We start from the raw sequence: 25,025 nt of genomic DNA on the forward strand, positions 1-25,025 counted from the left end.
GTTGATGGGTTTCCCAAACCACCCTTCAGCTCAATAATTTGCAATAAAGACTCACAGACCTCACTGAAAGCTGCTATACTCATGGTTATGTTTTATTACCATAAATAGATTAGAATTAGCCAGAAGAGAAGCATAGGGCAGAGACCAGGGAGGTTCTAGATGTGAAGTCAGGATGCAGTACTTCCTAGAACTGATATGAGACGTCATGTATAGTGTATTACCAATCCAGGAAGCTCACCCAAGCCTCAGGATCAAGCTTCACTGGAACGTCATCGCATATTACTATCAGCTTATTGGCTTTCTTTTGGTACGTGCCTGCATGGTAAATCTTTCTCCATCCTTTCAAATGATCTGTTTTCTTATATTTAAAGTAAGTCTTTTATCCTTTATTTTTTTTTAAAGATTTTATCTATTTATTTGACAGAGAGTTCACAAGTAGGCAGAGAGGCAGGCAGAGAGAAAGAGGAGGAAGCAGGCTCCCTGCTGAGCGGAGAGCCCGATGCGGGGCTCGATCGCAGGACCGCGGGATCATGACCTGAGCCGAAGGCAGAGGCTTTAACCCACTGAGTCATCCAGGTGCCCCTATCCTTTATGTTTTTTTTATCCAGAATGCAAATCTCTGTCTTTTAATTGAAATATTTAGTTCATTATTGTTTAAGTTAGGTGCAAGCCTATCATTTTACCATTTATTTTATTTTTAGTTTGATCTTTCTTTCTGTAAAATTTAATTTAATTTTTTTTCAGTGTTCCAAAATTCATTATTTATACACCATACCCAGTGCTCCATGCAATATGTGCCCTCCATAATACCCACTGCCAGGCTCACCCAACACCCTACCTTCCTCTACTCCAAAACCCTCAGTTTGTTTCTCAGAGTCCACAGTCTTTCATGGTTTGTCACCACCTCCAATTTCCCCCAACTCACTTCTCTGCTCCATCTCCCAATGTCCTCCATGTTATTCCTTATACTCCACAAGTAAGTGAAACCATATAATTGACTCTTTCTGCTTGACTTATTTCACTCAGCATAATCTCCTCCAGTCCCGTCCATATTGATACAAAAGTTGGGTATTCATCCTTTCTGATGGAGGCATAATACTTCATTGTATATATGGGCCACATCTTCCTTATCCATTTGTCTGTTGAGGGGCATCTTGACTCTTTCCACAGTTTGGTGACTATGGCCATTGCTGCTATGAATATTGGGGTACAGATGGCCCCTTCTTTTTTTAAAAATTATTTTTATTAACATATAATGTATTATTTGCCCCAGGGGTACAGATCTGTGAATTGTCAGGCTTACATACTTCACAGCACTCACCATATCACATACCCACCCCAACGTACATAACCCTCTCCACCCTAGATGACCCTTCTTTTTACTACATCTGTATCTTTGGGGTAAATACCCAGTTGTGAAATTGCAGGATCATAGGGTAGCTCTGTTTTTAATTTCTTGAGGAATTTCCACTCTGTTTTCCAAAGTGGTTGCACCAACTTTGCATTCCCACCTTTCTCCACATCTTCTCCAACACTTGTTGTTTACTATCTTGTTAATTTTGGCCATTCTAACTGGTGTAAAGTAGTTTCTCAATATGGTTTTGATCTGAATCTCCCTAATGGCTAATGATGATGAACATTTTTTCATGTGTCTGTTAGCCATTTGTATGTCTTGGAGAAGTGTCTGTTCATATCTTCTGCCCATTTTTTGACGTGATTATCTGCTTTTGTATGTTGAGTTTGAGGAGTTCTTTATAGATCTTGGATATCAGCCCTTTATCTGTAGTGTCATTTGCAAATATCTTCTCCCATTCCATGAGTTGCCTCTTTGTTTTGTTGACTGTTTCTTTTGCTGTGCAGAAGCTTTTGATCTTAATGAAGTCCCAAAAGTTCATTTTTGCTTTTGTTTCCTTTGCCTTTAGAGACATGTCTTGAAAGACGCTGTGGCTGATGTTGAAGAGGTTACTGCCTATGTTCTCCTGTAGGATTTTGATAGATTCCTGCCTCACATTGAGGTCTTTTATCCATTTTGAGTTTATCTTTGTGTATGGTGTAAGAGAATGGTCAAGTTTCATTCTTCTACACATAGCTGTCCAATTTTCCCAGCATCATTTATTGAAGAGCCTGTCTTTTCCCCCACTGTATATTTTTTCCTGTTTTGTTGAAGATTATCTGATCATAGAGTTGAGGGTCCATATCTGGGCTCTCTACTCTGTTACATTGGCCTATGTTTTTTTGTGCCAGTACCATGCTGTCTTGATGATCACAGCTTTGTAGTAAAGCTTGAAATCAGGAAATGTGATGCCTCCAGTTTTTTCTTTTTCAACATTTCCTTAGCAATTCAGGGTCTCTTCTGGTTCCATACAAATTTTAGGATTATTTGTTCCAGCTCTTTGAAAAATACCAGTGGAATTTTGATTGGGATGGCAATGAAAGTATAGATGGCTCTAGGCTGTATAAACATTTTAACAGTGTTTATTCTTCTGATCCATGAACATGGAATGCTCTTCCACCTTTTTGTGTCTTCTTTAATTTCTTTCATGAGTGTTCTGTAGTTCCTCAAGTACAGATCCTTTACCTCTTTGGTTAGGTTTATTCCCAGATATCTTATGGTTCTTGGTGCTATAGTAAATGGAATCTATTCTCTAATTTCTTTCTATATTTTCATTGTTATTGTATAAGAAAGCAACTGATTTCTATATATAGGTTTTGTATGTTTCTATATTACCGAATTGCTCTATGAGTTCTAGCAGTTTGGGGGTCGACTCTTTTGTGTTTTCCATATAAAGTATCATGTCATCTGTGAAGAGAGAGAATTTGACTTCTTCATTGCAAATTTGAGTACATTTTATTTCTTTTTGTTGTCTGATTGCACTTACTAGGACTTTTAGTACTATGTTGAACAAGAATGGTGAGAGTGGGCATCCTTGTCGTGTTCCTGATGTCAAAGGGAAGGCTGTCAGGTTTTGTTTCTGTATTGTTTATTTTGTGCCTCTTTGATGGTAATCCAATATTTTTGTTCCATTTTATCTTCCCTGTTAGCTCTTGAGTTAAGCATTTTTCTTCTTTAATTGTTATTTTATGTAGGGGTATGCAAACTTTTTCTGAAAAGAGCTGTATGGTAAATATTTTTAGCTTTGAGGGTCATATGATTTCTGTAGAAACTACTTACCCCTGCAAATGTCATATAAAAGATGCCATAGATAAAACTTAACCAAATAGGCAAGGCTGTGTGTCAGTAAACATTAATTTACAAGAACAAGTTGCTAGCTAGATTTGGCCCATGGGTCACTACTGCAGATTCCTGCCTTTTTTTTTTTTTTAAGATTTTATTTATTTATTTGAGAGAGAGAGAGAGACAGCAAGAGAGGGAACATAAGCAGGGGGAGTGGAAGAGGGAGAAGGAGTTTTCCCGCTGAGCAGGGAGTCCAATGTGGGGCTCAATCCCAGGATCTTGGGATCATGACCTGAGTCAAAGGCAGACACGTAATGACTGAGCCACCCAGGTACACCTTCCTGTAGCATCTTAAAGGCATTGTTTTATTGTCTTCTTGTTTCCAAGTTTCTGTTGAAAAATCAGTCACAAAATTATTTTATTATTTCAATGTGTTGTAACATTTTTTTCTCTCACATCTTTAAAATTTATCTTTGGTGGGGTGACTGACTGGCTTAGTGGATAGAGCCTGCGCCTATTGATATCAGGATTGTGAGTTCAAGCTGCATGTTGGGCGTAGTTTACTTAATAAAAATTAAATTTATCTTTGGTCTTCTACAGTTATACTATGATATGCCTAGGTATGATTTCCTTTGTATTTATCCCACTTAGTATTCCTGACACATCTGAAATCTGTTGGTTTTATATTTTTATCAGTTTTGGAAATTTTCAGCCATCATCTCTGTAACTACTACTTCAGTTTCTTTACTTTCTCCTTTCCTTTGGGGACTCCATTTGTCAGACCATTTGTGTTCTATATGTCTCTTACCATCTGTTCTATTTTTTTCCTTTTTAAAATTTTGTGTTTTAATTTTAATATTTTTTAGTGATTTGTCTTTGAGTTTACTAATCCTGTTTCCTGCTTTGTCAAATCTGCTGTTAACATGTCTAATGAATTTTTAATTTTTATATTCCATTTCTCAGTTCTAGAATGTGTATTTGATTTTTTTTTACAGATTCCAATTATTTATTGAAATGGTCTGTGTTTTCATTCATTTTAATCATTGTTTCTCTCTCTTTTTTAACATGTTTATGTTTAAAATCCTTTCCTTATAACTGATATGTGTATCAACTGTGGGTTTGCTTGTAATGTTTATGTTTTCTCTTAACTGTCAGTCACTTTCCTTACCTATTCACATGTCTCCTGAAAATTTTTTTTTGTTAAATACAGGACTCCTTCTAGTAGAATTTTGTTTCTAAAGCACAAGATGCTGTGCGTGCTTTTACTTTGCTTTTTTATCTGAGCTCTGCTACCTCCCAAGATATCCCAAGACTCAGTAATTTTGTCACTGAGAAAACTGAGACATGGTCTTGGGATCCTCTAGATTCTAAGTCAATATGCCAGCCGATGGAGTGTCATGAAAAACTTTGTTTTTTTTTTCCCCTTTCCTAAAGACTCTCTCTTCAAAAGCAAGCCCAATTCATAATCAATACCTAATCTCAGCAAGTGACTTCAAGGTAGAAATAGATATCAATATTAGCTCATATAAGAAGGACTCTATCCTTTGTTGTATTAAATTCATTTAGTCCTCTTTGCTTCAATACATATCTAATGTCTTTAATAATATGATTTTGCAATGGGAACAATAGCCTGCTTCTATTTATTTATTTATTTATTTATTTATTGCCTGGTTATTGCAGTGGACCTGCTTCCACTCCTATATTCTACTCAGATCCAGAAGTTCGGAGAAAATATAAAGATAAAATAAGAGTCCTGAAGGTTTACCTTGTTAGACTGCTTTTAACTCCAAGACTCTGAGGGTTAATCTTCCTCTGACTTTAGGGATGTTTCTGTCATAAAATTTTGAGAACTGCCTCCATTGAGTCACTCAGCCTCACTTTTACATACGTATTTTGGGAATAATCAGGTCTATTTTGGTGTATGGTTTGTGTACAAAATTGGGAAATAACATAATGAAAGGTAAGAAGTTATAATAGTAAGAAATCTATAAATTATAAGTCATCATAAAGATGTTAAGTGTCACAAATGTATTTGAACATATAAATCAAGTATGATTTCTTTATGCATATACTTACTTTTAACTACTGCTACAAATATAGTTTATTGGGTGAGGACAGAGATTAGACATAGTTTATGTGAGACTTGTAGAAGTTTAGGAAGATCATCAGAGTTCTTTGCAATAAGTGTCATATCCATCTTAAAGCCCCCTCAAGCCTATCATGTTTTACAAATGATCAAAGTAGAACTTGCTTTAACATCAGCTCTTGGGCAACAACTTTATGTTACTGAGAGTGATAAAACTCTCCTAACTTTGCTAGAACATTGATTGCCTAGGGAGATCAAATTGGCTCTGAGAAGGTTTTGATTGCAATACAAATACACGAATATTTCTTGAGGACCCATTGTGATTCCACCACTGTGCTGGGCCTGCTAGGTGCTCAGACACTCTGAGTAAACCCTGAGCCATTATTTTAGCCTTGTTCTGCTTTGGCAACTGTTCCCCTTCCAGTTATTCCTCTTCAGAATCTTGTAGACTGCATCTCTACCTTGATCAAATTTGGCTGTTCATTTAGTCAAATAATTTTGATATTTGGTTTTTGAGATAAAATAGAATGAGTTGAGTAATTACAGTAACTTGTCTATAATGTCCACTTCTAGGAGTTCTTGATGTCATTCCCTTAACCTTTATTCTATTCAGTCATTTCTGGATGTTTTCTACTTTACGTGGCTCCCTCTCTACAAAGCATTTTTGTGTGTGCATGTATGTTGAAGAGAGGGGCTGATCGAATAGACCCTCAATAACTCAGATGAAAAACAATAACAATCTCTTGCATACTGAGTAGAGTACTATGGGATCCTTAGTTCTGTCTCATATCATCTCATTCTGTTCTCACAATAGTTCCCTGCATATAATTGATTCGGAATACAGATACACTTTTAGAGAGTAATTACTTACTTATTAAATATTAAAATAAAAATATCAAGAAAGAACTCTTCATATTTATTGTCCAAGCAAACTCAGTTTAGACTCTAACAGTATTGTCTTTTCTAGATTTTTAGAATGCAAGAACCTGTGATATGAAGGCATTTGACTTTTTTGTGTGTTTATTTCAACAAATGGAAGTAGCTAAGTAGATGTAAACTGGTGAAAATGAAAAAGATAATTAATCTGAAGTACTATCTGATTGTTTCATGAAGGCAAATGGAGGTAGGAAAAGTAGCATTTTTAAAATGGCCCATTATTTCCATCAATAGTTCCATTCTCAACCCCTCTCAAGAAACTTACATGCTAAGTTAAATAGTATGGCACTGACATATGTGAATGTCAGCACTGAAATAAATTCCCTAATATACTCTTTCAACCTGTTGTAGTCTAAGGTCTTTCTATTTAGACATTCTTGATCCTGTATTGTACTGGTAACTGTTATGAATATAGCTCTTTTTATTTTTACATTGTGTTTTAATTTATATTTCTCTGTTAATCTCCCCAGAAATTCTGTATAACAAATTAAAGAAAATGGAAGTTTAGGGAAGCAAAGTGACTTACCTTAGATTATATGTTAGGATGGGATCTAGAAGTCAGGCTTGGATAAATGTTCTGTAGGAACACAAAAGAAACATGTATTCTGCTGTTGTTGAATTGTAGTCTCCCATAATTTCAATTAGGTCTGGTTGTTTTTATAGGTTATTCAAAATTTTATTATCCTTGGTAATTTGTTGTCTGCTTATTCTCTCACTTACTGAGCCAAAGTGTGCTAAATTCTCCAACTATGACTGAATATTTGTCTATTTCTTCTTTCAGTTTTGAGAACTTTTTTGCTTTACATATTTTGGGGTTATACTATTACATGTACATTTAGTATTGCTGTGTCTTCCTCTTGAAATGACTATCTCTAGTAATCTTGTCTTGAAGTCTGTTATGGCTGGTATTGTACCGATGTAATTTACATTACATCATTGTTCTCCAGAGACTATTGGAATGATACAGACCTTCTCCAAATGGCAGAACAAATCAACTTTTGATTATATGCATGAGTCATTTGCTGAAAATTACAAATTCCAGGTCAAATTCTCTTGGCTTCTAGCACACAACTAGCTGGGTTTCAACATAAGCCAGTTGAGAATACAAACTCATTTTGAAAAGCCAAGTCATAATTAGAAAGTTAATTTGCTCACCCTCAAAATCACATAATGAATACTGAAGCCAAATATAAATTGCTTTTGCATTATCCCTTATTTTGGACTATTTATCTCCTTGATTCCTTTATTAATGTGGATAATTAAGAGTTGGGTATATAAAAATGATAATTTTAGTCTTCCTCTTATCTAAATAGAGCCATTTATTAGCACCCGACTTTGACACAGCATCCATCATATATTTGGAGTTAAACATCTTTGTGGTGGATGAATGAAGGAATGTTTCAAACATTTGCAGTAAGTGAGGTTGGACCAACTTTGAGGATGAAGTCATTTGTGAAGATGGGGGAGTGGTGCCAAAGGGTGCTGTCTGGGTGCTAAGAGTTGGCACTATATTTCTGAAGAAACTTAGCTCAGGAAATCTCCAACTAGTTGGTCAATGGACAGCAAAGTTTTATTTAGTATAATAATTTCAAGCCAACTACTTTAGTCAAGCCATCCGTGGTCAGAGATGATGACAGAAAATTTGTCAGTGCCCCTCATTTCCCTTATTTGTTCAAAGTAATGCCTTACATTCATCTTTATTCAGAAATTTCAATTTCTATATTTTTTCTCCAGCATAGTTAGTTACCAAGTCATACCCCATAAATCACAAGACTGTAGGGGAAATTAGAAACAACACTTATTCACAGAACTGTTAAGAAACCCAAGCCTGGATGGTGATGCAGGAAAAGCTGGTTACAATGTATTTCTCATCCTAATATTAAAGATACCACCTCTCCATGAAAATGTTCAGTGGTTGCTGAATCCCTTACCCTCTTCTGAAACATTCGGAGGCTCTTTTGTACCTCTAGCTTTATTGATGAGACTGTCCTTAAACCTGTAATCTTCACTAAACAGCAGCTTCTGATAGAAAGCTCTATTGAAAGGATGAAGCCTGCACATAATCCATCCCCTTTCTAAAAATTTGAAAGGTGGGTTTCAAAATATACAGCGAATGTGGCCATTAATTTAACTTTTCGTCTAAGAGCTATAGTCAAAGGTAATAAAGATCCAAATTGTTCAATGCACACAGAATCTAGAAGTGAAAATGAATCTCCCTTATGTGTGCATTCATTTGCATTCTTATTAACAGAGCAGAATCTTATGGAAATTTTTCTATACAGTCAGGTTGGGAAACAGAAATGTAGAGCTCGTCCTGTTTCTTCATGCACATGCTGTTTCCATGTGGTGGAATCAAGGTGAATGATTTGGGTTTATAAAGAGCCAATATCCACAGTGATTTATTAAGGATCTCCCAGGTTGGACTCCAGTGGCCACGACTGTGTCAGAGTCATGAAACTCAAGAGTCTTATTCCCACATCGATTGCTAGTTTTCTAAAATATCTGAAATGTGGGCATTTCCATACAACAATCTGCTTTTCTGGTGTTTGAAGTAAAAGAACTTACCAAATTGAGTTATCAGGGGACTGTTGGGAGGTGCACCGGACTGGCTATTAAAGCTTCTTGTGTTCTAGCAAATCTTCATCCCGAATCATTATTGATTTGGCACATCCTGAGGCAATTACACATTCACAGAAGGCTGATATCAAACAAAAGTGAATCTCTCTCATTGTATTTCATCTGACTTCTGCTCTCAGTAATTTACCCACTCATTGTCACTTTGTAGAACTTGTACAAGTCAAACCAGATCCTTCCATACCATTTTCCCCTCATTCAGGGTCAAATTATCTAGAATTCTTCTTTCACACATTATGTCAGTACTTAACTATTTCCACCTTAGCAACTTCTGTACCCCACGTTCTTTCAGTGATTATGACTACATAAAAAACTTTGATCTATTTATATTTTTATGTTTTCTTAGGTTCTCTCCATGCATTCATTCATTCATTTATTCACCCAATATGTAATTGTGGAGCACCAGCATAGCATGTGGCTGACATTGTTCAATGTATTGGCATGTGATGAAAGAGCCAGTGTTTTATGGCATCCTGTTAATTATCTCAACTAAATGCCTCTTGAGTCCCACCACGCTCATCCCTGCAGTCATTATCCTTATCTAGTGTTGCTCTCTCTAGACTCCTGCAATGACCTCCCCACTGATCTCTCAGCATCCATTGTGGTCCTCTGCCAATCTACTCTCCACATTGCATGCAAAATGAACCTTCCAGTATTTAAAACCAATTATGTTGCCTACCTCGCAGTTTAGAACTGTCTAATGACTTCCTATTGCTCTAAAATAAAGAAAAAAATGTCTTAAAACATGACAGTAAAGACTTGCATGGTTTTTTCTTGCCTATCTTTTCAACCCTGTCTTTGGTCTCACTCTCCCGGTCTCTCTGTGATTGGCCACTCTTACATACCATGTTCCCTCTTACTACAGGGCCTTTGCACCTGCTGTTCCTCTCCTTCAAGTGTCCGTTCCATCCTTCTACCTGTTAACTCGGACCTTAGCATGTTGCTCTAACTTCAGGGAATTTTTCTAAAAGCTCCCTGATCTGGCCAAATCCCGATCTGTTGGCTCTGATAGGACTCAGTCCTTCTTTTGTACGTCTCACAAAACTCCTACTCAACATTTTTTGGTATGGTTACTCAGTTAATAACTGTTACCTCCATGAGATTGTGAGCCTCGTGAGGACAAGGACCAGGCCAAGCTGTGTCCTCCACTATACTTGCACTGTCTAGAACAGTGTCAGGTACATAGTAGGTATTCTACACATTGGTACTGATTAATGAATATTTTACCTCACCAGAGTTGGAATCGAAATTAAAAGATGGCGATAGATGTGGCCATCAGGAGCTGCATAAATTCTCTGAATTTATACGCAAACATTTTTGTGGTTATAGATTTTTTTTTTTCCCTGTGATGATGGGAAAGAGCTCTTAGCTTTCATCAGACTCTGAAAGGAGAAAGTGATTCTAAAAAGTTAATAAGTACTTGAGGGAGACTCAGAGATTTTATTTTTGTTTGTTTTATCACCCTTTAAGACGGAGCTACTCACACAACTTTTTTTCATCAGTAACATGGCATGATATTTATGAAGGCCCAGAAGAACTGTGCTCAGTGAAAACATTAAGCAAATTCAGAAACACTAGGAGTTGTTATGAATTTGAATGAGAATTCAACTTGAATTTGTTGCCCTGAGTTTTCTCTTTAAAGAGCAGAGACCTGGCTACAAACAAGAGAGGATTAGAATGTAGAGAGCAGATGATGGGTATAGACTTATTGCTAAGATTCAGGGGTCCAGTGGGAATCTGTGGCTGTTGGAAGTTAATGCAGAGTGACAGATTGGTGCTTCGAGTAGATTTTTTTTTCACACAAACAAGTCCCTAATTAAAGCATTTTATGTTTATATAGTTGTCACATCCAATAATTTAAAATTATCCTAATTTAAAACAGCATTTAAGAAACTCTAATTAGACTGTTAATATTATGAATTTTCAAGTACTCATGTTCTCTTTCCCTGATTAAAATTAAAAAAAAAATTCCCCCACGACAGCCAGCCAGCACCTGATTCTCGAGGTGGTAGTTAACTTAAGGTGAGCATATGGTATAGACCTTCTGCAAATGGGTGGAAAAAGCCTACATTCCTTACTCAATTTCTCATTCAAGTCAGGGAGCAAATTATTAATTTCCTCAAGTAGTTTTGCTCATGTCATAAAGTATGAGAAGAATTTAGCTTTAAGAGATTCACAAATGTCAGTAGCTCCCCAAGAGTTACTGATTTTAAAAATCCTTCTCTCTAAAGGAAAAAGCAGGAACAGTAAACACAGCAGAAAAAAAGATCAAGATAAATTTGTTTCAATATTGTGTTTTAAAATGAAAGTTGGAATAGATTTGATGTCTCTCTATATGGAGAGGAAGGTCATTTTTTCCCCTTTATTACAACACCCAAAAGAAATGCAGATAGTTAGTAGTCAGTTTAATTTCCTTTGCTTTGACTGAAAAAGTTGTGCCAATTAAAGATGCCTGAAGCCCTCCAAGCTCAGAATGTTTTTGCTAGTACTTTTTCTTCAATTATTCTGAAGCACTAAATGTGAAAACAAATCTCTTAGATTACTAAGGAGCTGGAAAAACAGGAGGTGGAAAAGAGAGCCAGTGACAAACCATACCAAAGCAGAGTGGGGTCACCTTCCTGATTCAAGAATGAGGCTGTGTTTCCACAGGAAAGGGTCTTCAGATGGAAAGCGAGGGGGAAGCATCCCCGCCCCTCATCACTCAGCAGTTTCATTCTTCAGACTATCTCCAAGAGAAACTCTCAAGCTTGTATAACCAGAGATATGTACAAGGTGGTTCATAGCATCTTTGATCACAGAACAACTTTAGAAACAAATCCATGGGGCTTATTCATACAAAGTCAAAACAAACAACTACAGGGTAATCCTAAAATATGGGTAGATCTTGGTGATGTACTATTAAGTGAAAACGGTAGGTCCCCTCTCTCTCTCTGCTTGCCTTTCTGCCTACTTGTGATCTCTGTCAGATAAAAACAAACAAACAAAAACAAAAACAAAAAAACCAAAAATGGTAGGTCCCAATATATTATGGTATGATATCCTTTTTATTTTAAGATTTATTTATTATTTGTTTCAGAGAGAGAGAGAGAGAACAAGAGTAGGGGGAGGGGCGCAGAGAGAGAGAGAGAAAGAGAGAATCCCAAGCAGACCCTCCCACTGAGTGCAGAGGCTGATGTGGGACTTGAACCCAGGACCTTGAGATCATGACCTGAGTTGAAATCAAGAGTTAGTCGCTCAACCAACTGAGCCACACAGGGGCCCCACCAGGATATCCTTTTTATTAACTTGAAAACAACTAAAATGGATACAAGTAAACTGTATTAAAAGGCAAATGAAGAATGATGGGTGTGGAATTTAGGACCATGGTTACTCTGGGCAGGTATGGAGGAAGGCAGGAATTTGAGATAAGACATGACTAGTTGTAGATTATCTTCAAGGTTCCAGTTTTTGTTTTGGGTAATGGGTCTGTAAATCCTTATTACATTGTTAAAAATAACTAAAGCAAGTGGCCATGTGTGAACCAATGTTCACAATGTGTGTCTTGAACCAAAAGAACCAGTTTATAGAGGAAAAGACCTAAAAAGGATACTTTCTGAACTTCCTGATGTTGAGACTGTGTCTGAGTTGGGAAAGGGACTTGAAAGATTCTGTCAAAGTACTTACTATTGATTTTCTGTTGTGAGAAAACAAATTGAAAGTGAAACTTCACAAATTCAGAGACTTGGGAAAAGAACAATGAGACAAGTTAAAAACATAAGATTATTTTTCCTGGAAGAACAATAGAGAATGAAAACTGGGGACTAAACATCCTATTCTTTAGAGTCAACTCAAACTCACTACTTTTATGTAAGCTTAGTATTTTCGAACTCTTACAAAGATTTTTAAACATACCCAAAAAATGGAACAGTATAATAAGCCCCCATATGCATATATCTCCCAGATTATTTAAAAGATTTTTAAAAAGATTTTATTTATTTATTTGACAGAGAAATAGAGCACAGGTAGGCAAAGCAGCAGACAGAGGGAGAGGGAGAAGCAGACTCCCTGCTGAGCAGGGAGCCCAATGTGGGGCTCGACCCCAGGACCCTGGGATCATTACCAGAGCCCAAGGCAGACACTTAATGGACTGAGCCACCCAGGCACCCCGTATCTCCCAGATTTAATTGTTATTATGTGAATATTACAGGATATATCTCTAAAAGACAAGAACTCTCCTTTTTTTTTTTTCTAAAGATTTTTTTATTTATTTGACACAGAGAGAGTGATCACAAGCAGGCAGAAAGACAGGCAGAGAGATGGGGAAGCAGGCTCCCCGCTGAGCAGAGAGCTTGATGTGGGGCTCAATCCCAGGACCCTGGGATCATGACCTGAGTAGAAGGCAGAGGCTTAACCCACTGAGCCACCCAGGTACCCCTCTCCTTCTTAAACATAATGAAAATACTGTTATTATGTAATTCCTAAAAACAACAATAATTTCTTTGATAGCACTGAAGAACCAGTCAAGGCTTATTATTTGCAGTTTATTTGAAACTGAACCTAAACAAGGTCTCTTGAGTATTTTTAAAATCAGAATTTCTGGTCCATTTTCTTTCCTTTCACTTTTATTTATATTTTGTTGTAGACTCTAAGTCCTTTGTCATATAGTTTCCCAGTAATAAACTCATTGTGTCCATGTTGTGTATTGTAACTTGTTCCATTGTCCTCTGTATTTCATGAAAATTAGTAGTTTAGTCTAAAGGGTTAAATAGATTAAGGGTTAGTTTTGGCAAAACTTTGTAGATAGTGATGTGTGCTTCCATCAGGAGGAAAATAATGTCGAATTGTCTCACTTTTGTAATGCTAGCAACCATTGATGATCATTAGTTAATTCATTAAGTGATATAGAATAATGATCTTTTAATTTAATTGCTTCTTTGTTTATTAATCTGAAATCATAAGCTAAAATCATTCTATAAAGAGAAAATTTCCCTCATTAATTATGGTTATTTTGAGGTAATTCGTAAGCATTCTCGAAGCAAAATGAATAAATTTTTAGTACCATTACAAATTCATGGATTTAAACATACTGGATGATTTTCAATCTTTTGGAATTATTATCCAAATTGTCATTCAAATTGTCTCCCCTTAGGTCAGTAGAAGCATATTCAGGTGGTTCCTGAGTCCTTTTGATAGCATGCTAGTAATCTTCTCAGTCATAATGTTTATTCTAGGCTCATGAACATTTCCTGTTCCAGAGTTAGAAATCAACCACTTCTTCAAAGAGCTTTGGTTTCTTTTAGTGAGAAATTATATTTAAGGAACATAATGTAGGAACTAGACTATACTGTTGGATTGGTCATTTTTAAATGCCTTTTCGGTGGAGAATGATCTGATATTCTTTTTAAAAGAAAATTCATTACGAGTTTTTATTGAAGCTTCTAAATCTAATTCAGGACTACAGGGTTTTTACTTAACCTCATCAAGTTACATCTAAATCTTCTTTCAGCCCTGCCTAAATTCCCATTTTTTCAATGACTCTGCCAGTATTATTCATTTGTTTCATCTCACATTACCGTTCATAACAGTCTCAGAATAACAATATCAATCCCACTTCCAATGATTAATGAAAACTGTCGAAGACATCTAATAGTTGTTTTTGTCCTTAGGGTACATGCCACTGGGGAGTATAGTCAAATTACTTGTTTTCTAATTTTGACATAACTTTCCAGGGTTTTGCCCCCAAAACCCTGGGGTCATTTATTTCATTTTAATTTTAAGCTAAAACTGCACGGATCTCCTAACTGTTACTGTTTTTTTTTTCCCCACCTGCTCTTATTTTGGAGTTAGTGGGAAATATCTTATCACTTAGTTTCATAGGAGATGGAATTTTTCTTTTTAAATAATGGTTGCTCTGTTGGCACTATCTACTAAAGCTGAATATATGCATGCACTATGATCGAGCGATTCTACTCTTTGCTATACAGCCAATAGAAAGGAATATATCTGTTCATCAAAAGACGCACACTGAAATGTTCATAGCCCCAAGCTTAAAACTACTGAAATGGCCATCAATAGTTAAAATGAATAAATAAGTTATGATATAGTCACACTCTGGATTTCTGTATAGCAACAAGAATAAATGATCTACAGCTATGCCCAGTAATTCAGGTAAATCTCACAAATGTAATTTTGAGAAGAGAAGACAGACACAAAAGAATATGTTGTATGATTCCACTTATATAACGTGTAAAAATAATTAAAAAAAAAAACCCTCAGTCTATATTAGAGTTTAGGATACCTCTTGGTGAATAGGGTCTGGAAGGACACCCGGGGAGCCTCTGTGGGTGACGGTAATATCTATCGCTTGGTCTCAGTGACTGTTTACACGAGGATCATCAATTTGTGAATATTTATCAATCTGGACACTTCTGTGATGTCATATGTATATTATACTGCAATTAAAAATGAAATCAACTGTTTCATAACCATCTTCATAGCTTTATTATATAACCATACTTTTCTTCTAATTGAAGCACAAAAATAATGATAGTAAATGGATTAGGAAACATTATAAGTACATGTGTCCATAGTGATATTAAGGAGGATGAGGCAAAACTCTTCTTTATAGATTAGTTCCAGTTAATAAATGAGAAAAGAGCAATAGATTTAGAAAGCCCTATTTTATAGCCACCAGTATAGTGGTCAGTATACACAAGGATGGGATCATCAGTTGTTGCTAAAACCAATGGGTAAGATACCCACCAGCCTCCCTCCTATCCTCACAGATTGCTTATCAGTTTCCTAGGGGGAGGAAACACCTTTACAATGGTGCGATTTGTTACATACTACCTTATGGAAGGGATCAAACTTATATCGCAGTTGATATTGATCTTTGACATTGAAATGATATTTGTCCCAATAATGAGATGAACTGATATGTAGCATCAGATGTGATGCCCTGGGATGTAGCTGTAGACAATGGTACTGATGTAACATTTCTGCCAACATGTTTAACCTGCATCAAATCATGAAGAAACAGATAAATCCAGACTTTTGCGCAGGCTACAAGACAACCAGCCTCCTTTCTTCAAATGTCAATGTCAGTGTCATAGAGGAAAAACAAAAGGTGGAGGAACTGTTAAGATGATAAGCTAACCAGATTTAACACATGATCTGTTGCTTAAAGAAAATCACTGTAAGAGCATTTGGAGGACAATTTATAGGAACCTGGACATGATTACATGATATATAATATTAATCTTTCAATGTTAGATGTCTTAGGTATTGTAGTTATATAGAAGAAAGCTCTTTTTCTTGGAGATAAATGCTTAAGTACTTAGGAGTGAAAGGCTGTGAAGTCTGCAACTCACTTCAGTGGGTAAGCAAACAGTACGTGCACATACATAGGCACAGACAATGCAAATATTGGGTACTTGGTGAGGTAGTAAATTAGTAATTGGTGATGGAGAAATAAAGGTGAAGGTTCTACATGGATTGACTGTGGTGTTTTTAAAATTATGTATTAGGTTTCACATTTTACCAAATAAAATGTTGGAGAAAAATTATGTATGTGGACAGTTAAAATGATTTTTCTTGATTTAATTCAGCTTAACTCAATAAGCCCCTAATGTGCTCTGGGAAGCATTATTCTTTGAATGTTTTATAGTAAACAAGAAACAAGATATGCTGTGCAGTAAAGGGTTAATTCAGAGGTTTGGAGTGCTTGAATCTTACACATTCCAAAGAAAAGACTAGACCTTGAGTGACTTCTGGGAGATAACCTCAGAGCCCTTGGAACATCCTGCCAGATAAGCAACTTTGTATATCTGAGACCTTAAGCCAAACTAGATAGACTGTGCTAAAAATGTGATTTATGGTAAATGCCTGTTTCTGTTTGCCTGGGGTCCTGAGCCATGCTGCATCATTTTGCCCTGGGGATGGGGCCATGGCTAGAGACTGAGTCATCAAGGTCATGCGGGTTCTCCCTACCTACATTACCGTTGACACCTAGGCTTGTGTAATGTACCCTAGTTAGCAAAACTTTGTACCTATGGTCACACATGCTAGGAGAATTCAACACCGTCCATGAAACATCGTTGAGAGAAGTTACATGAAGCTCATCTGGTTTCTGCTGGACTTTGGCTATGTGCTTTTGCATTGCTGATTTTAAACACTGCGCTTTCCTTGTAATAAGCCTCAGCCACAAGTATAACAGCCTTTCTGAATCCTGTGAGTCCTTGTAGCAAACCATGGAACCTGTAGGCAGATCTGGGGACTCCTGGTACACCAGTCTTCTAGGAAGTTTTAGTTAAATTGAGGAGTCTGGTAAAGTAGCATGGTTGATGCAGACTCAATTGCAGTCCAAGGACAAGAAGGCAGTTCTTTGGGAAATCTGGACCGTAACTATAACTTGTTCTGAAAGTCCAGGGAGGCTCCTAGAAGAAAGGTAATATAGTTGTCCAATTTTTTCCAGTACCGTTTATGGAAGTAACTTTTTCCCATTGTATATTCTTGCTCCTTTGTCCTAGATTAATGGACCATATAAGTGTGGATATATTTCTGGGGTCTCTGTTCTATTCCATAGATCTATGTAACCATTTTTATGCCAATACCTACTGTTTTGATTACTGTAGCTTTGTTGTGTATCTTGAAATCTGGAATTATAACCATCCGGTTTGTTCTTTTTTTCAAGATTGCTTTGGCTATTCAGGGTCTTTTGTGGTTTCGTGGAAATTTCAGTATTATTTGTTCTGGTTCTGTGAAAAATATTTTGATAGAGATTGCACTGAATCTTTGGCTAGAATAGGCTTTAGGTAGTATAGGCATTTAAATCCATGCTCATGGATTAATTCTTCCAATCCATGAGCATGGAATATCTTTCTATTTGTTCATGTTTTCTTTAATTTCTTTTCAGTAACACTTTATAGTTTTTAGAGTATAGGTCTTTCATCTCCATGGTTAAGTTTATTCCTAGGTATTTTATTATTTTTAGTGTAATTGTAAATGGACTTGTTTTCTTAATTTCTCTTTCTGCTACTTTGTTATTGTGTATAGAAATGCTATCAATTTCTGGATATGAACTTTCTATCCTGCAATTTTACTGAATTGATTTATTAAGAAGTTTAAAATTTTAAATGGTTAACTTGTTAATCTTTTCCTTTATGGATTTTGTAGTTCCTGAAAGGCTTAGGTTATAAAATTATAAGTGAATTAGTTTGTGATTTAATTATCTATCTGAAAATTGTAATATTATAATTGTATTATAAATTTTAGGTATTTAAATATATATAATTCATTTTTATGTCAAGTGGAAGAAAGGGGCCCAATATAAATTTTCTAAATAGAAAATTATATCATGTCCCAATTAAGTTTTCTCTCTTTTTAAATGTTCATATCTCTTATTTTCTTTCCATGTCTTATAGCATTGGCAAGGTCTTTCAGGACAATGCTGAGTAATTCTGGTGCTTCTGATCATTCTTGTTTTGTTCTGACTCTAATGGCAATACTTCTAAAATTTCAGTATATGAAATTTGTTATAGGTTGATACCTCAAGGAAATTTCCTTTTATTTTTACTTTATTAAAAGTTTCTTTAAAAATAAGAATAAATATGGAATTTTATCAAATGTTTTTCTGTTGTTGTAGAAAGGATGATACCGTTTTTCTTTACTCCAAGGAGTAAATAATATTAATGAATTCCCTAATGTTGAATTGTTCTCACCCTCCTAGAATAAAGTCTACTTGCTTGGGCTTTATTATGCTTTTCATATAATAAATTTGTTGACTTATTTAGGATTCATAAGATGGTTCTGTATTTTTTTAATTGCTATTATTTTATTTTGGTTTCAGCAAAATGTTAGTCTTGAGAATTCCTTGGAAATATTTCTATCTTTATTTTTCATGGTTTGGAAAAATTAAGTAGCATAGGACTCATCTTTAAAATCATGTGGAACAGATATCATTTTGGAGGTCAATGTATATCCCGCATATGTGAGAGAACTTACTGTTTAAACATCCTAATTTTTTTTTTTTTACTTGCAATCGCCCCCCTCCACCAATGCTTAATATTTTTCCAAGTTTTTCCAAAGGCAACTACACTGAGAATGAAATTTGCATTTAGTAAATCCTCCAGGTATCGGGACCCACATTCCTTAGAAGGTAGTGGGGAATCATCAGTAATAAGAACTGTTTGTTCCCTAACCTGCTGAAATTTAAACCAAGGCCTTTATTTATGTATTGAACATGAGTGAGCATGTGTTTAGTGCGATTACCTTTAGCATATAAAGTCACATCTGGAATCTGGAGTTAATAGCACCACATTTGCGGGCTATTATAGGGAAGTGTGGCCTCCTCTTACAGATGGGAGCTCCAGCCAGTTTCGCCAGCAAACACACTCAATAATTTGTCTCTTTTGAGAGTAGATCTTTGCCTCTATTTACTTATCTAGTTTCTTCACTCTTCTGGGAGAGAAAAGAAGTTGCTTTTTCTTTTTTTTTCTTTTTCAGTTTGGTGACTGTTGTAGTATAATTTTTTTTTTTTTCATTTTGGACTAACCTATAATTACTTTTATTATTATAACATAGCTATTTGAGGGGTGGGGGGAGACCATTTATACATTTATACTAGTCAGCTACATATGTATGACCTACCATCATGGTTTCAAGCAACTTTATGAGTAGAGTCTGGTGACCAAAGCAGCAAAGTTTTATTCTAAAATGGCACTTGCTTAGGGAGCCACAGTGCTCAGAATAGGATTGTCTTACTCTTTACCACACAACCTGTTACCCAGCTCCCCAATGGACCTCGCTTACTGCTATTACTCCCCTTCAACTGTCTTGTCCAAGCACTATATTAGTCTGTACTCTTCAGAATTATTGTCACTAACTGAATTGTGAAATTCATTTGTTTGTACCTATTAGTTATCTGTCTCTCCCCTAAAATGTAAGCACTATGAGGCCAGCGGCTTCGTCAATCTTACCCCCATTGTACTCCCGGTGTCCAGATCAATGGAGCCCTCAATAAATGAACACAGGTGATGGCCAGGATCTGGAAGCTTGGCACCAGCTGTGCCCCAGAGAGGCCCCCCTATGGCAGCAGCAATGAGAAAACTCATTGACTCCTGGAAGACTCAAGTGGTGTGAGGCTGGCCTTAGACTTCCCAGGCAGGATTCAGGAAATGCTACCTATCAGTTTTCTTCAGGGCAAGTGGAAGCTTTCCCAGAGTATTTACCTTAAAGAGGAAGAATGACATCTGGAGTCTGCTCATGAGTCCTTGAAAAGTGGCCTGCCTGTCATGTTTACCTATCTCTTCATTCACCGTTCTAAGCTTTTCATGTATTGAGTAGCTGAGTGCAATCATAGTTGTTAGTGTCACATAATCAGAGGCATGGTTTTGACAGGGAACATTCCATACCTGTCTTTGATTACTTGGGTTAGCTTAACCTCAATTAAGGAAATGGAGCATTCACCTGATGAATTCAAGGTGGGCAGATGGAGCTGACACAGCTGTCTGGGATGCCAGGTGGAGGGAGGGAATTTAGACCCAAGTGAGAGCAACATCTACTCGGTTAGCAAATGTGCCATCTGCTCCTCTATGATTGTTTTTAAAAGGAGGCACCTTAACTCTTTCAGGGAACAGCTATCCAGGACAGACACTGGTATTCGAGTCACCGGAAGGAATGGGAACGGGTTTCGAGGGAGCAGTTTATTCCCTTTTCACTGACGTGAGCAGGAAAAGAACATGGAGCAGCGTATGCATCTGGAACACTCTCAAGACTCACTCGACACCTATGAAGAGGCCAATAAAAGTAAGAGTTCTCTCATTTTCAGTTGGGAAGCTAAGGTAGCCAAGCCAGAGACCTGGTCTATGAGATGTCAAACTGGATGCTGGGGAGGGAGGGAAACATGACCAGGTGGTTTCAGTTAATCCTGGAGAATCTTCACGAATAAATGGTAGTACGGTTTCCATTTTGCTCTGTTGCTGTGTGTAGCTGCTCAGCCTTTTGGAGTGGAATTTTCCACTTGAACCAATAGATTAACACATGTTCATTCAGCTAATCCATTGTGCTATTTTGTGTCAGGGGCTATTCCATTCAGCAAACTGTGTATTTAAATCAAGCTTTGTGCCAGGTACTCTGAAAGACACAAGGGCAAGTAAGATAAAGTTCCTCTGTGTCAGGGGTTTCTCCTAGTGGAGGAATCAGACACATGCATAAAAAATTCTAATACACAGTGAGATTTTGGCACATTCTGAGAGCTCCTTCCCTGTATGCTTTGGTGTTTTCTGAATCTGAGCTAAAGAGTGAGATGTAAGCTAAAGAGTGAGATTTCTGATTGAATTTATTCCTGCCACTCCATCTTAAATTCTTTAACAGACTTCAACTTACCTAAGTCCCAAGTTAGAATAGAATAGAATAGTTAGAATAGAAAAAAAAAAAAAAACCCAAACCCTAAATTCTTGGGGGTGGGGGGGGGAGGCAGGAGGAGGAAGGGAGGGGCAAATTGGGAGACGGATAAACCGTTTAATCCTCAGGTCAATTCTGAGGAAACAAGGATGGTTGAGCTGTGGGGGAGACATACGGGGTGAGCCACAAGGCATGTGGCCCAGAGAGGTGATGTGTTATAGGAACAAGGAGCAGGACTCTGATTAGTTCTCTGTTTGGGACAGGGGCCTGGCTCCTAGTAAACTCTTTTTCTATTTCTTGGCTCAGAGAGGAGCGTGGAACTGACCAATATGTACACTTAAGTCTGATGAGCACTGTTTTGAAATTTTGGAATCTCATGGCAAGCAGGTGAAGGGGTGGGCATGGCGGGTCCCGTTCCTTGAGGACCACTGCTAGTGGGGAGCCCAGGAACACGGTGCCATAAAGAATTCTCCTGCCAGTCTTTCTTCCCTATGAATGATTTCCTGTTCTGCTTGTAGAGTCTTCCCATGAGTGCGTTGTTTGATCTCTGCTCCTAGGGTGATATTTCCTGTGCTTTGGTCATGGAGGTGGTTTTTAAAAACTTGTTCCTGGAGTCAGACTGAAGTTTGAGCTGAAAAGGAATCTCCCTTTTGGCAGAAATACCTTCTATGTAGCACTTTTCCATTATCCTCTTGCTGATCCCAATCCAGAGTTTGCTGTTTGTTCTGTTCTCTTCCTACTTTTATCTAAGCCACATTTCAAAAGTCAAAATGTTTATATATACAGGAGAAAGGCAATAAGAGCAGTGGCCTACACTCACTTTCCTCAACCGTTATTCCCATGCTTTGTACACAAGTTTTTAAAAAGGTTTATTTATTTATTTTGCAGAGGGAGACAGAGAAAGAGCGCAAGCACAAGCGTGGTTAGGGGGGAGCTGAGGGAGAGGGAAAATCCCAGGTAGACTCCTTGCTGAGTTTGGAGCCCAGTGTGGGGCTCAGTCCCATGACCCTGACATCATGACCTGAGCTGAAATCAAGAGTTGGATGTTCATCTGATTGAGCCCCTTGGGAGCACCTATACACAATTCTTTGATACAGAAAGCTCTGGAGGATAATGGCAGCATAGACAAGACCCATGTGATTGGTTAAGCTGTGGTGCACTAGGGTGCGTTAGTGTCTCAGGATTGTGCCTCTGGAAACAGAGGGTTAGGTGTCTGCCAGGCCTTGCCTTGCCCACCAGAATGTGGCTGATGGATTGATGTGAGCTGGATACCTGGCCACCACTGGGGAAATATGAATCTTTCCTTTATAAACACAGGATTTGTTTTCAGGTCTAGATGTGGCAAATACCGCTGCAACTTATAGTATGTTGACTGGACCCCCGTTACAAGGTCCTAGTCTAACCACAGGGAGGCCTGGCAGTACGGTCTTCCTGTGTTATTAATAAGCATCCAGCGAGTGGCGGCCGGATTCTCCCAGAGTCGTCTCTTCCATAGTGTATTCTCTTTCTTTATTCCTTTTTTTTTTTTTTTTTAAGATTTTATTTATTTATCTGACAGAGAGATCACAAGTAGGCAGAGAGGCAGGCAGAGAGAGAGAGAGGGAAGCAGGCTCCCCACTGAGCAGAGAGCCCAACTCGGGGTTCGATTCCAGGACCCTGAGATCACGACCCGAGCTGGAGGCAGAGGCTTAACCCAATGAGCCCCCCAGATGTCCCCCGTGTTGTATTCTGTTCTCATCTCACAAACCTGAGCATACTTTAACATTATTTTTGCTCCTTACGGGTTCTTTCACTCTTACTGTTTTCTTTATCCAGATCAACTGCATGCACCCTCATTTCTCTTATTTGAATGATGTCAGAATAAATACAGACTTCGGGTTTGTATGTTGAATCCCGGGGGTGATAACTATCCATGATTTTGGTTCTCTGGTTATCTTAACTGTATTGAGAGAACAGGAAGTCTCCCTCTGCTGCCTCCTGATGAAGCATGTCCTGGTTTCTCCTTCCTCAGGGTTCTTTTTGACTCTCTAAAACAGGCAGCATCTGCAGACCATACTGGTTGTCCCCAAACTTTATGTGCATCCGTCATCACCTAAAAACCTTATTGAGACAGAAATTGCTGGGCCCTCCCCTAGAGTTTCAGATTGGATTTGGTATGAGGTGGAGTCTGAGAATTTGCATTTCTTATACATTCTCAAGTGATGTTGATGCTTTGAGAACCATTGGTATAGACTAAATATTTTAGCATGAAATTGTGTGTCATCTCGAATTATTTGCTATTTTTCAGATATTCAGAGCAATACATTTGAGTATCTACTGTGTGCAAGACCTTATGCTATCTAGTGTTCGAGGTCATCAGTTATATTTCAAGGACATTGTTTTTATTTTTTGTATCATGTGTCATGTTAGTAGGTATTCAGTTCCTACTTATTAATTGGTTGGTGTGAACAAATACAGTAGACTTCTACTGTCTTATCTTTACTTAAAATGATGAATGATTATTAGAATGAACACGGACTGTGTGAAACATGGCATTTGGGACTGCTGTGAACACTTGTGATGTAGTCTTTTGACCTCTGACATTGTCTTATGGGAATAAGGCTGCCTTACTATTATGTTAATATTCTAAAGTAATACAATAAACATGGCATGTGACTTGTTCAATTTCATGTCCTTGGACAGCCTCAGTCAAAAGTATTGCAGAAACATTATAGATAATTATACCTGGCTCTTAATTAAACGACATTTGACTTTACATAGCTATTAATGGAAGGAAGCTGCAAATCCTCCAGAATATGTTTAAATAACTAGATAAAGAGGCTTTGAGATTTTAATTTTGCCCTAATACTTATTATCAAAGGTGAATTTTACTCAAGGGTATTGATCCTGTTTTATTTTAATGTCCAGTATGTTTGCCTTGGGAAATTTAAGCTCCACAAAGGACCCATGATTTGAAAGTCATGTAATGTTCTGTAACAGTATCAGCTACCTAGAAACAATGATTGCTCTGGTAACATTTAAGGTTGGATTCATTTTGCTGAAGTATTTTACAACTAATTTTCTCATATAATATAAAATTTGGGACAAATTTCACTTCAGTGCTAAAAATCAAACCTTATTTGCATGATGGATGAAAGTTGTGTATTATATGAATTTCATGGGCTACAAATTGTTCTAAGTTTCTCTGAAACATTTTTGAAGATGAGGCAGAAAACTTTTCATATTTACACAATAAAATCATTCTATTCTTATGCCAGAGTAAGTACCATTGTCCTGTTTTCCTCCCACCATTTTTTTTTTTCATGTTTAAAGTATTCAAACCCATGTTCAAGTTGCAAAAGGTTGTCCAAAGTTGTTGGGAACATGTGATGGGAAAAAATTTTCTATTTAATTTTATTCCACTTTTATTTCCAGCTCTACAAAAGAACAGCCTCTGGCTTTTTCTTTAGCACTGCAATTTTTTTCCTTCACAAATTGGCACTGCTTTTTGATCTTCTAGAGTTCTACAAGGGAATAAATATGCATGTAGATAAAAAGAAACACATGAATGAAATATATTTAGACTTTCTGAGACCTTTGACAATATTTACATGAAGAACTTATTAAAAGTTGAGTCACTAGCATTGCCTATATTATTTTATCAATAGTGGCAATCAGCTTAAAGTAAAGGAAGGAGAACAGTAAAGAAAAATAATAATTTTTCCTCTCTGAGAGGAAAAAATGAATTTATAGGCCTCAATTCTACAATAAATTAGGGATAATGATCTCTTAAGTAAGTGGGTAAACTTTGAAGATAATACCTTGCTCTTCTAT

General features: G+C 37.1%; 1 long non-coding RNA gene across 1 annotated transcript; it reads right to left on the bottom strand.

The window, feature by feature from the left end:
• Window positions 1–3,363: 3,363 nt before the first annotated feature.
• On the bottom strand, window positions 3,364–8,855 carry LOC131811138 (uncharacterized). The gene is made up of 3 exons (XR_009345820.1): window positions 8,763–8,855; window positions 6,724–6,774; window positions 3,364–3,565 (listed from the first exon to the last, which is right to left on the bottom strand). It is a non-coding gene; the product is annotated as an uncharacterized LOC131811138 (long non-coding RNA).
• Between the last annotated feature and the right edge of the window lie 16,170 nt (window positions 8,856–25,025).

This window comes from Mustela lutreola, chromosome 11, assembly GCF_030435805.1.
Source record: "Mustela lutreola isolate mMusLut2 chromosome 11, mMusLut2.pri, whole genome shotgun sequence".
Taxonomy (NCBI): Eukaryota; Metazoa; Chordata; class Mammalia; order Carnivora; family Mustelidae; genus Mustela; species Mustela lutreola.